The following is a 13,852-nucleotide window of genomic DNA, read 5'->3' as shown; positions in this document are numbered from 1 at the left end:
AATATGTTACCTTATGCGGCAAAAGAGACTTTGCAGATGTGATTAAAATTAAGGACCTTGAAAGGAGAGAGTAGCCTGGATTATCCAGGTGGACCCAATCTAATCACATGAGTCCTTAAAAGCAAAAGGCAGAAGGAGGAGCCAGAGATGCCAGAAAGAAGAGGAAGGAAAGAGTCGAAGTGTGAGAGGGACTCCACCCACTGTTGGTGACTCTGAGGATGGAAGAAGGGGCTGTGAGTCAAGGACTGCAGGTGGCTTCTAGGAGTTGGAAACGGCCCTCAGCCGAGAGCCCACAAGGAAACGTGACTGCAGTCAGTCCTACCCCTCCCTGCAAGAAACTGAATTCTGCCAATTCTGTGAATGAGCAAGCATGTGGATCCATCTGCCCCAGGGCCTCCAGAAAGGAACCCAGCCCTGCCGGCACCTCAACTTTAGCCCAGGGAGACCCTTGTCTGACTTCTGATCTGTAAGTGTAAGATTATAAATTTGTGTTCAGTCACAAAGTTTGAGCTAATTTGTTATAGCAGACATAAGAAGCTGGGGTATACCTCCCACTGTGACATACATACTTTCCCTGTGCCCTCTCCTTTTGATATATTTATAACTTTAAATCAAATTTCAATGTTTACATTAATAAGGTTAAACACATATTGTTCCCAACTGATGCATGTAGTATATGTACTATGTTACATTCCTTTTTTATACTTTTTTTTTCCCCCTTGGAGATGATAATTGCCTTTTTGTTTGCTTCATCTCCTGGGTACTTATGAATTCAGCCCTAAGTGTTTGGTCACATTCTATCCATCAGGTGCTTAGTTGCAAAAAAAAAAAAAAAAAAAGCACTCTAGCTAGAAGGAGAATTCATTACAGAGTGTTCACTAGCTTCAGAATCCCTAGGAGGAAGGAGAGGCAGCCTTGGAGACTGCATGACCAAGGACAGTCCTCAGATTGAACTACTGGCTGTCAGAGAGATGAATACTGCCACCCATGTGTCCCTGAAGGTTAGATGCCTCTCCCTCTACCTTTTCTTGAAAATGGCTTCCCATTGATACTTGCTTCTTTACATTGCTTTATCCACAAATGAAATCTCACATGGATGCAACTGATTGCTGGAGCTAAGGTCACATGTTCACACCTAGCTGCAAGGGAGGCTGGGACAGTTTCATCTCTATTAGTTGTTCTCTAGGTCTGCTGCACAGAAGTCATCTGGGATCTCCCTGCATCTCTCTGGATATTTTCTTTGCTTCTCTCCTGGGCTGGACCCTTTTCCTGGGTTCCAAGTCTTTTCTTCATTTTGGTGGAACATCTCCTCCAATAACATTCTGAGACGGGAATAAGAGATAACATTTTGGATTTTTCAAGTCTGAAAATGTCCATACTATTCTTACAAGTAATTGATAATGCAATTTAGCTAGACACAAGGTTCTAGATGGGAAATACTTATTCTTCAGAATTTTGTATTGTTCTATTGTCTTTTGGCTTCTAATGGGGAGAGACTCAATGCCATTATAATCTTGGCCCTTTGCATGTAGGTATTTCCCCTCTTTCCCTGTGGGAAGCTTGTAGAATCTTGTCTTGGTCTGAAATTTAATCATCACATGCCTTCATGTAGGTGTGCTTTCATCCATTATGCTGGTAACTGGTAAGCCTTTTCAATCAGAAGCTCGAGGCCTTCGTCTTGAAATATTTCTTTGATGTTTTCCCCCTCTGTTTTTTCTGTTCTCCTCTTTCTGGGGTGCCTATTATTTTCATGCTGGACTTCTTGAAGTTGTCCTCTCATTTTCTCTATTTTTCTTTACCTTTTGCTCTGCTTTCTGTACCTTTTGCTCTGCTTATCTTTAACTTCTAAGACTTCTATTGAGTTTATTTCTGCTATCTTAAGGTTATTTTTGGTTTGCTAAATGTTTCTTTTTTTAAAAACAGTGTTGGCCGGGCGCGGTGGCTCAAGCCTGTAATCCCAGCACTTTGGGAGGCTGAGAGGGGTGGATCACGAGGTCAGGAGATCGAGACCATCCTGGCTAACACGTGAAAACCCATCTCTACTAAAAAAAAATACAAAAAAACTAGCCGGGGGAGGTGGTGGGCACCTGTAGTCCCAGCTACTTGGGAGGCTGAGGCAGGAGAATGGCGTAAACCCGGGAGGCGGAGCTTACAGTGAGCTGAGATCCGGCCACTGCACTCCAGCCTGGGTGACAGAGTGAGACTCTGTCTCAAAAAAAAAAAATAAAAAAAATAAAAACAGTGTCTTGTTCAGATTTCCTGGAGTTAATATTTTTGCTATTCTCTTTGAAAATCTAAGATCTAACTGAAAAATTAGTGGTCCCTCCTCCTCCAAAGATTTTCCCTCCTTGCAGTTTGTTTTCTTCAAGTTTTTATATAGTTGATTTTTTTTGTCTGTCTTTCAGGTACAAAGTTTTACTTTGCTATCCTGGCAACCCTTGCCTATCCGGTCATATTTAAAATTATGTACTAAGATGCTGATTGGGCACTCTGATTGCATGAGTGGGCTTATCAAGAGCAGGCTTCACTGGATGGCAGTGATGTTCAAATTTGCTGCACGTTGGAATCACCTGGGGAGCTTTTTCTCTTTTAAGAGAGGGAGCTTTTCAAACCAGGATGTCTGGGTCCTCCTCAGATTACTTAAATCAGAATCTCTGGAGGGTGGGGCTCTGGAATTGGTAGTTTTTAAAGCTCCCCGGGTGGTTCTGATTGTAGTCAGTTGAGAACGTTGCTCCAACGTGATTGAGTTCAGCTGTTTCGAGAAACAACCATAACAGCAGAAACATAAGCAGATTCTGGAAACTTGTAGTCATATCTGTCAAGTATGGTATAGTGATTCCCACCCTCTAACATAGAAAATGTGGGAAATAATACAGAGTGGGTGTAAGAAATTGTGTTTTCTCTGACAGGAGTTAATTCCGAGCTAAAAGCAGAGAAAACTTTTTGTCTTCACCTCTATCATTCATCCTTAGAAGACAAAAAACAAATGTCAGCACCCATAGCTCTTTTCTCTTGAGTTGGCCATATTCCCCTGTGAAGAATTTTCTAGTCTCCTACTTCCTTGGCCAGCGTTCTGAGATCTGAGTGGGGGAAGGAGACTGTGGGTCTTGATATCCAATATGTAAGCTTTAATTTCCTGTTTTCAGTGCAGTTCCTCCCCAGGGTCCCTGGTGTCCCCCATTGCAGAGACAGCCGTGTGACTTTCTCCAGAGAATCAGTGTCCAGTCTCCTGCTGGGGCAGGAGGTGCGTTTGGCCAACCATGAGGAGTGGGAGAAGTAATTAGGGTCTGCCTGCTTCTTGCACAGACTTTCAGCTGCTCTTCCTGCTTTCAACCTCATTTTCACCCCGCCACCAGGGGCAGCCGGCACTGCCCACCTCTCCATAGTGGAATTTCTTGGTGTAAATCAAGCTGAGTCTCAGCTTTCCCACTCAGTTTTCTTGGTTCATCAGTTACCAGATTCCAAAAAGTTGTTCCTGCTGTTTCTTATCCTTTTTGTTCTCGTGTGTTTATTCATTTAAAGAATCCCTTTATTGTTTTAGTGGGACTTGGGGAGGAATCGCAGGTGGATGTGTTTTGGCCGTTACCTTTCATCACATGTGTTCACCATGACCATATAAAGAATTTGTCCTGTCGCTTTGTGTGGACATGTGAGTTATTTTAATTTTGGGAAAAGGCTTTTTAACAATTGCAAAGTTAACTGTTCAGATGTAATTTATTTTCTGTGAGGCACAGGTTTCACTGTGAACCTTGCAGGTCATGGCTGATGTCTGAAGACTGTATCGAACGTTGATGGGACACACTTTTTAAGTTCTGGGATACATGTGCTGAACACGCAAGTTTGTTACATAGGTATACATATGCCATGGTGGTTTGCTGTGCCCATCAACCTGTCATCTAGGTTTTAAGCTGCACATGCATTAGGTATTCGGATGGGACACACTTTTTAAGAACCAACCTGATTCTTGTTTAGCTCAGACGTGTAATGGAATGTATCAGAGAAGATGCTGAGTATCAGAGAAGTATCAGAGAAGCTGCTTGGGGATTTCTGTCACACTTCTTCTGTGTTGGTTTCAAGTCACAATGTCACAATGGCTGCTGGTATGTGCTTTACAGACTTTTTTTTTTTTTTTTTTTTCCTCCCGGGAGAGCTAGAGTTATGTATTTGGTTTTGTTTGGATGTAAACATTTCTTCCTCTATTGACCAGTGCAGGATTTATAAAGTTGAACTCTGAGCCATGGACTCAGAAATGTATTTAACTGAAATAAAAGAAGATAGAGTCTCCAGGCAGTGGATTTCCAGGGAGGTGTCTTGAAATAGGGATCCATGTGGCTCTATTTTTGACCAAGTGGTTCAGGCAGGAGGAGGGATAACCGGAGGGACCGGGGGTCCTTGGGGAAGCTGCTGCCTGTGTGGTTCCTTGTCTACCAGTCAAGGAGGGAGTAGGCACAGCTGTGGCCAGGTTGAAGACCAGGTTTCTTGAGTAAGACCCCAGACAGCAGGTGGGGAACGAGACGCCCAGAAATCCGGACTCTTGGCAGCTGGCCAAGCACAGTGAACTTTTGATGAACCATTTCAGTGTCTCATCCTCCCTAAGGTAGAAGTAACTCTGAGGAAGGGGAAGGAGGCCATGTCATAAGAAAGAACCCAGACTTTGCTATTAAGAGGGCCCTCGTCTTACTATCTGGGCACGCTTTTCCTGTAAAGTACGACCTGTAAAGTACTACATGGCAAACAGTTTTAGGTTTTGTGGTCCTTAAGGTCTGTGTTGCATTTTCCTTTCTTTCCTTTGTCTTCTCTCTCTCTCGTCTTTTCCCCCCTTTCCCCCTCTCTCTCTTCATTAGAGACAGGGTCTTGCTATGTTGCCCAGGCTAGTTTCAAACTCCTGGGCTCAAACAATCCTCCTGCCTCGGCCTCCCAAAGTGCTGGGATTACAGATGTGAGCCACCGTGCCCAGCCTTTTTGTTTTATACAACCCTTTAAAACCATTCTTGGCTTGCTGGTCATATAAAGAGGCTGCAGGCTGGATTTGGCCTGAGGGCTACAGTTAGCCAGTCCCTGTGCCAGACCGCCCATTTCCCTCCTAGAGCCTCTCACAGTCTGAAGTCTTACTCTGTTTATTTTCTGTTTCCTCTGCCATAATGTGAACTCCCTAAGGGCTGAGGACTGGGCTGCTTTATTCTCTGCTGTGTTCTTAGGCCTATGGCAGTGTGGGGCAGAGCACGACCACTCGAATATTGGCTGAATGAGTGGATGTGTTATTAGTTCTAGTTTCATCTCTGGTAGCTCATCTGTGAAACAGGAGACCTTGAAGAAGTCATGTTCTGAGATTTTTTTTTTTTTTGAGACAGAGTCTCGCTCTGTCACCAGGTTGGAGTGCAGTGGTGCCATCTCAGTTCACTGCAACCTCCACCTCCTGGGTTCAAGTAATTCCCTTGCCTCAGCCTCCCAAGTAGGTGGGATTACAGGCACCTGCCACCACGCCTGACTAACTTTTGTATTTGTAGTAGAGACAGGGTTTCGCCATGTTGGCCAGGCTGGTCTTGAACTCCTGACCTCAAGCGATCTGCCTGCCTCAACCTCCCAAAGTGCTGGGATTACAGGCATGAGCTACCACACCCAGCCTCGTGTGCTGCGATTCTAATTCCCAGAGCAATGTGGGGATTTGCTTCTTTTATAGTTGTGTGTGGATTTCTTGGACCTCCCGGAGGGCTCCTGTGAGCAGGGGAGAGGAAAAGCTAACAGCCCAGGAGCTGTGGGCTGCCCCTCACCCCTCGCCCCTTCTTTCCACAGCCTCAGGCCCATTCTGCCTATGCGCAAAGAGGGATTTTTCTGTAAAAATGGGTCTTACCCTGTCAATGTTCTGTTGATAATTTGCGCCCCAGCTGCTGTACAAACACACGTGATAGCCCAATTATTTAAAATCAGGTACAAGCACAGGCACTGGCCAATCAGGGCAGGTGGCGGCTACAAGGCCCCTCGGCCGACTTCTCCAGCCTTGGCCCAGGCTCTCCCCTGCACCTGGGCTTTTGCCACGACAAATGTTTCCACCTTCTTTGAATATCCCACGTTTCTTTTCTTTGTTGATGCCCTTTCTTCTACCTGGAATGGACTTCCCCAAGCTTTTTTTTTTTTTTTTTTCTCTTCCCTGGCAAACTTCTATGCATCCTTTGAAGCCCAGCTCAACTGTCAGCTCCTCTGTCCACCAGACACTTAGCTGCTCCCTTATCTGCACTCCCATAGCACTTCAACCCTTCTTGGCCATATATATACTTCTGTGAGATTATTGTCACTGATTTGGGTTTGTCTGTCTGGATTTGGTCCTCAATGTCTGGCTCCTAAACATGCTCTGTAAATGTTTACAGAATGAAAGGGATGTAGATCAAAAGAACGACAATCACATGGTAGGTTTCAGGGAGCAAGCCTCTGGGCTCAGTCGGACACCTCCCTCCTGGGTTTTCGCCTTTGGTTTCATTGCAGTTGCAAGTGGGCAGTTTTGTGAGAGTCTCACGAGTTGAGAGCATTGGATGGCAGAACCAGGCAGCTGGTCCTTTAAGAGCTGGAACCCGTTCTGCCAGTGCCCCAGGCTCACTGCAGCCATCTGGAGGAGGTGGAGCTGCGAGGCTGAGGGCAGGAGGAGGGCTGAATCCAAATCTGGAGACCCCACTCGGAGGCAGGGGACTCACTGGGGAGCCGCCTCACCGCTGTGGGCCTGGCCCGTCCTGTTCCCGCTTAAGTGCCCCACTCTGAGGTTCCCTCTGAGGTCCCTTCCAGAGCAATAGCGTCAGGGACTCTGCAAAAGACTTGTTTGGTTATCAAATCAGATCCTTTCTGGGCTGATGAAAACCCACCACCCATTCCTTAAATGCCTCCTCCCCTGGAAATCCCCTCCAGCTCCGAGTCAGATTCCCTCTCTGGGACCTCCAAGCTCCGAGCCACATTGTGTACAGGGTATGGCTGTGACCCAGAATAACAGCAGCTGTGCCCAGAGTGCGGCTGAACGCGGGCACAGTGCTGAGGGTGCACCTGGCAACGCGTGCAGCTCAGTGCTCACAGCAGCCTCCTCACCCCAGTGTACAGTGCGGCTCAGAGAGAGGAGGTGGCCAGCTGTCTGTGAGCTCCCTGGGCCACCCCTGAGGTCGCCCGCAAACAGTCCCTGCACACACTGGTAGCTTCCTGTCTCTCTTCCGAGGGTGTCCTCTGGCTGAAGGAGTGTGCTCGTCTCAGCACTGGCCTGGCCTGAAGTGCCAAGTGCCAGGGAGTTGTCATCCTGGTGCATCCCCTAAATCCCCAACCACTGAGGGCAGGAGGTGCTAGATCAACACCACAGTCCCACCTCAGTGGGACAGCTCAGGGGCGCTCCAGCCTTTCTCCGAAGGGTTCCCTGTGGGGTGAGGCAGCCACAGTGGAGGACGCTCATGGCTCCCCCAGCTGTGCTTCCTGGGATCATGTCCCGGAGAAGCCACCTGCACCCACATCCTTGCGCCAGGCTTGACTTTTGGGGAACTCAAACTGAGAACCTTGTCTGAGAACCCACAAGTGCAGGGGGCGATTCGATTTGAGCCAGGTCAGGCTGATGCTTAGCCTCTCACATCTTGGTGGTGGCTGGATCAGGAGAAGCTTGTCAGGTCTAGGTCAGAAGCCCCTGGTCAGCAGGGCCACCCCAGCAATGGACTTCAGGGTGGCCTGGGTGGCCTTTCAGTAGGTGTTTGCTGACTGAAGGTGCTTGCTTTCCAGGAAGCCGGAGGAGGCCTGAGGATACCTGCTGCCTCTGGCTTCAGGTCAGGCTATTGGCAGAAGGGGGAAAAATGGGGGTGGGTGATGGGGAGAGGAGATGCTATCCCTCCACCTTGCCTCTGGGCACTCAGGCCGGTTCCTCTTTCCCAGGTCCACCTACGGCTCCACCTGGCATTTAGCCACTGCCCTCAGGTTCCATGAACTTGGCCAGGAAAAGGGGGACTTCCATGGAAGGTGTGACCAGCTCAACATGCTTGGGAGGCACTGTGCAGATGGGAAGGGGATGCACATCCTGGTCCCTACCCTGAAGGGCAGAAACTGGCTTGACAAACCAGATAGGCATCCTTGGAACAACTGCAAACCACTCGAGGCTGAGGACATTTCTGTTCTAAATTGAGGGACAGAGACTCTAAGTGTTGGTGGCAGCTCAGGAAGGAGGCTGGATAGTCCAGGGAGAATTTCTCGAAGAAGCAAAGATTAGGCTCTGGCAGGAAACAGGGGACACACAAGTAGGGTCTCTGAGGAGAGACTGGGAACTGTTTGCAAAGGGGAGGTGGGGACATAAGAAAACCCACCTAGGATGGGGCAGTTCCTCATCGCTAGCACAGGGAGTGAAGCTCTTATCACCCTGGCCGGAAGATGCAGGGACAGCAGAGCTGGTATGGGAGCCTGGAGCTGCAGCAGAGCGTCTCCTATTTGAGCTGCTGGCCAGAAGGCGAGGAACCAGCCCCAGCCAATCTGCAGCCCACCTAGGAGGGAGCACATTCCCCAGACGCCCTCTCCTCCTACCCTCCTGCCTCTGGCTGGCGCCTTCCACTGGGTGAGCCCAACCAGGAAGTGAGGCCGAGACACGTCAGCCCTGGGGCACAGAGCTGGGTAGGGACGTGGGGGAGTCCGCAGAGAACATCCCGGCAGTGGGGATCCTGGGGGTCTGGCCTGCATTTTCCCATGGCCATGTCTGGTACAGAGGGCAGCAGCCTGATATTGCAACCATATGACCTCCTGTTTAATCAGAAAATGTGCCAGGCCCAGAACTCGGTGTGTGGCTTTATTTTCAACTGGCTGCCTTCCTTTCTCTAATTCTAAGGCAACCGAACAGCCTTGCATTTGGAATAATTGCTCTGTTCGTGCCGTTGCTCATGTTTCCCTGACCTTGAAAGAGCCATTTTCCAGGACCGTTGCTAATGGACCTTCACGCAATTGCAATAAAATATCCTGGTGCTTGGAGGAGGAAGGAGAAGCTGCCTCGAGTGATGCTTCGCTTGCCCCGATGTCTTCCTATGAAATCACTAATGTGACTCATTCCCAGGCTCCCTCCGCTGGCGCCTTGGCTCTTTTTGTTTTGGCCCCATCCAATGCTGCGTTTATAAGTCCTCTGACATTTGTGCAAAACCCACCTTCCCCCATTGAGTAACATAATGGCCCACATCTGACCCTTGTTTTAATGTCTTTTCCAACTGAACACAAAATGCCAAGAACTGAGGGTGAATTGGCCCAGTCAGTCTACGGAATGGGAAGGATGCTGCCAGTAGATGCATCTGGGGAATGTTCAGTACATTTTCGGAGACCTGAAAGATGCCGTTAGGAGGCTGGATCGCCGGGCTCTGAGATGTGTGCATTCCCTCCCTTTGCAGCACACAGCCCACCTCAGAGCTCTGCCTGTCCAGATGGCCTGATCCTCACGTCCCCACCTGGCCTGCTGACTCCCTCCTGGCTGAAGGGTGGAAATGAATCCTTGTACGGAATAAGCCTCTCCAACCCGACCTGGGAATGAGTAACAGCTTAGCTGGTGGCCTTTGCCCTGGGATGACAGCTCTGGACAGCTGCAGGAGGCTTCACTGGGATGGGGGTGGCCCATTGTGGGGTGCCTGGCAGGAGTCTCTGAGCCAGGTCTTTAGAAGGTATGAGTGCAGGCCACAGTTCTTGTGTGGTCTGAGATCTGTGCTTAGGCAGAGAACTGTGTCCAGAGAGTCGGGCTCTGAAGTCGGGGGCTGCAGCATTCCCGTGCAGATCCGTAATTTCCAATCTGGACTCTCTAATACCTTGGTTCTCTTCTGGCTCTGGCTTCTGCTGGGACCCTGGAGGAGTCTCCTTTTCCCTTCAAGTTTTTCATCAGCAATGCCAGGAGTTGGGTAACGACATGGGTCCCTCCTGGCTCAGATAGCCCAGCATCACTGTCACCCTGGGATCCCCTTGCTGACGTCCCAGTCCCAGACCAGTAACTGCAGCTCAGCACATCTGAGGCTCCCTAGCTGTTTCCAAGGCTTCCCTGTGCCTCAACCCTTATGACCTTGTTACTCCCCGGAAATTCTGCAGCATGGCAGCCTGGCCTCCCCGCTCCCTGGAGGAGCCTTGTGCTGTGTGACTTCCTTAGACCCCTGCCTAAGCCTGTCCCTTCTGGCAGACCAGAGTGTATACCTCACCTGAGCTAGCTTTCTGTTGCTGCTGTACACATTACCACAAACGTACTGGCTCAGATCCCCACACTGTATTATTTTACAGTTCTGGGGGGTCAGAAGTTTGACACAAGTCTCACTGGCCTAAAACCAAGGTGCTGCCAGGTCTGGCTCCTTCTGGAGGCTCTAGGAGTGTATTAGTCTCTTCTCATGCTGCTTATAAGACACACTTGAGACTGGGTAATTTATGAAGGAAAAGAGGTTTAATGGACTCGCAGTTCCCTATGGCTGGGGAGGCCTCACGATTATGGCAGAAGGCGAAGGAAGGGCAAAGGGACGTCTTACGTGGCAACAGGCAAGAGAACTTGTGCAGAGGAACTCCCATTTATAAAACCATCAGATCTTGTGAGACTTATTCACTACCACGAGAACAGTATGGTAAAGGCCCACCCCCATGATTCAATTACATCCCACCAGGTCCCTCCCACGACATGTGAGGATTATGGGAGCTACAATTCAAGATGAGATTTGGGTGGGGACACAGCCAATCCATATCAAGGGGAGAACCCACTTCCTTGCCTTTTCCAACTTCTAGAGGCTGCCTGCATTCCTTGGCTCATGGCCCTTTTCTGTATCTCCAAAGCCAGCTTTGGGTCTCTGTCACCCTTCCTGTATTGCATTTCTAACCCACTCTGCCACCTCCTCCACTTCTAAGGACTCATGGTTTAGGTTGGGCCCATCTGGGTAATGCCACATAATCTCCTCATCTCAAAGCCTTAATTTTCTTCACATCTGCAAGTCCTGTGATCATGTAAAGACACCTTTTCATGGGTTCCAGCAATGAGGCTGGGGATAGTTTTGCGGGGAGCATTCTTCTGCCTACTACTCCACCCAATCTGAGGCTTGGGGTTTGGGCAGGCCACCATGATGGTTTTCCTCTGGGGTCTCCGCTCAGGTGCTAGGAGGGCACCTCCTCTCTGGAACCCTCTGTGATTGCACCAGGCAGCGGCGACTGCCCTTCCTCAGGCAACCACCACCCCCAGCACACTTGTCATGCTTGTGTGACAGTGCCCGTGGGTAGGTCTCCCCTATTAATTGGGAACAGGTGGGTAATGTCAGGCCTCTGAGCCCAAGCTAAGCCATCATATCGCCTGTGACCTGCACGTATACATCCAGATGGCCTGAAGCAACTGAAGATCCACAAAAGAACTGAAAATAGTCTTAACTGATGACATTCCACCATTGTGACTTGTTTCTGTCCCACCCTAACTGATCAATGTACCTTGTAATCTCCCCCACCCTTAAGAAGGTTCTTTGTAATTCTCTCCACCCTTGAGAATGTACTTTGTGAGATCCACCCCCTGCCCGCAAAACATTGCTCCTAACTGCACTGCCTATCCCAAAACCTGTAAGAACTAATGATAATCCCACCACCCTTTGCTGACTCTCTCTTCGGACTCAGCCTGCCTGCACCCAGGTGAAATAAACAGCCTTGTTGCTCACACAAAGCCTGTTTGGTGGTCTCTTCACACGGACACATGAGACAGATAGAGACCTTACCTTCTTTTCCCGGGGTGCCCGGTGTCTGCGGGGTGGCAGATGAGCAAGACGCTGACCTGGGGAACAAACTCAGAAGCTGGGGGGGATCCGAGGGCTTCTGGGGGTTCAGTGGGAGCAGAGAGGACCTGCACTAAGCACACCGACATGGACCCTTTCCATGGGTGTGTGGACTGTCTCGGCAACAGTGAAACACAGATCACAGTCCCCATTTCACAGAAGAAAAATCAGCAGTGCGGAGAAGTTAAGGGGCTGCCCAGGCTCCCGGGGAGCTGGGGGTGGGGGAGTTTTGGAGCAGAATTCGGACTTGGGCTCCTCACTTGCCTCTTCCCTACTCTCCCCCATTCTCACCCAGTTTTTTTTTATTCCACAAATGGCCTGTTAAAGGTTGAACTGTGCTCCCCTACCCCACCCCAAATTCACATGTTTTGATCCTAATCCCCAGTACCTCAGAATGTGACTTTACTGGAAAATAGGGTCATTGCAGATGTAATTAAGATGAGGGCATTCTGCTTTAGGGTGAACCTTATAAAAACGGGAAATCTGGACAGACGCACACAGTGAGAAGGCCACACGAAGAGGAAGGCAGAGATGGGGTGAATGCCACACGTTGCCAGCCCCCCGCAGATGCCAGGAGGGAAGCCTGGAAAGAATTCTCCCGACAGCCCTCGGAAGGAGCCAATCCTATTGTTATAGGAAAGGGGTCCCCATCCAGATCCCAAGAGAGGGTTCTTGGATCTCTCCCAAGAAAGAATTCAAGGCAAGTCTGTAAAGTGAAAATACATTTATTAGGGAAGTAAAGGATTAAAAGAATGGCTACTCCATAGAGCAGCCTCAAGGGCTGCTGGTTGCCTATTTTTATGGTTATTTCTTGATGGTATGCTAAACAAGGGGTAGATGATTCAGGCCTCCCATTTTTAGACTATATACGGTAACTTTCTGACGTTGCCATGGCATTTGTGAACTGTCATGACGCTGGTGGGAGTACAGCAGCAAGAACGACCAGAGGTCATCCTCTCGCAGCCATCTAGGTTTGGGTGGGTTTTGGCCGGCTTCTTTACTGCAACCTGCAGCAAGTTCTTTATGACCTGTATCTCGTGCTGACCTTCTATTTCATTCTGTGACGAAGAATGCCTAACCTCCTGGGAATGCAGCCCCGCAAGTCTCAGCCATATTTTACCCAGCTCCTATTTAAGATGGAGTTACTCTGGTTCAAACGCCTCTGACACTATGACACTCTGATTTTGGATTTCTCATCTCCTGAATGGAGACAATAAGTTTGTTCCTTAAGCCACATGGTTTGTGGTCCCTTTCTTACTGCATCTCTAGAAAACTGCAACGCTGCTCATAAGCCTAGTCCCAGGGGCTTCTAAAGCACACTGAGCTGGTCCCTCCTGTTCCTCCGGCCTCATCTCTGCCTATCCCCTCCCCTCTGTGAGCTCCAGCCACACCTGCCTTCTACATAACCAGTTTTTAAACAGCTTTATTGGGGTATGATAGACTTCAATAAACTGCACATAAAGTGTGTAACTTGAATTTTGGCACATGTACACAACCATGCAACTGTCACTGCTGTCAAGATAATGAACAGAGCAGTCCCCCAAGAGGTTCCCCTGCCCCTGTGCTCACTACTGGCCCACCTCCCACCCCAGGCAACTATTAGATTAATTTGCATTTTCTAGACTTTTATAAAATGGAAACTTCCAGTAAGTACTCTTTCAGTTTTGTACACTGGGCCTTTTCAGTTTCTTGGAACTACCCCCCTGCCCTCCATTCACAGACTCCTGAGAGCCCTACAGGACCTGAGAACCAAGCGTGGCTCCCTGTCTGTTGCCTTCCATGCGCCAGCGATCCTGCTGGGCCCCTGGAGCAGATGCCCGTGAACTCCAGTGTGAGGCAAGCGTTGGGGTGGTGAGTGTCCTTGCACTTTGTAGGAGTGAATCTCAGTGATGGGTTAGAGGAAGGCAGGGGGTCAGGTGAGGGCCGTGAGGCAGATGGGAGGGGACTTGTCTTAGGGTCCCTCAAGGCCAAGTGGAGGCAAGGTGTAGGGTGGTGAATGAGGCGAGTGTTCAGTGAGCTTTTTCAGCACAGAATGGGAGAGGAGCAGCCCATGTTGGGGGGTCAGAGGTCAGAGCGAGGGGGTTCTTGGGGGTCGAGGCTTC

Source organism: Theropithecus gelada, chromosome 9, assembly GCF_003255815.1.
Source record: "Theropithecus gelada isolate Dixy chromosome 9, Tgel_1.0, whole genome shotgun sequence".
NCBI lineage: Eukaryota > Metazoa > Chordata > Mammalia > Primates > Cercopithecidae > Theropithecus > Theropithecus gelada.
This window is presented reverse-complemented; position numbering follows the sequence as displayed.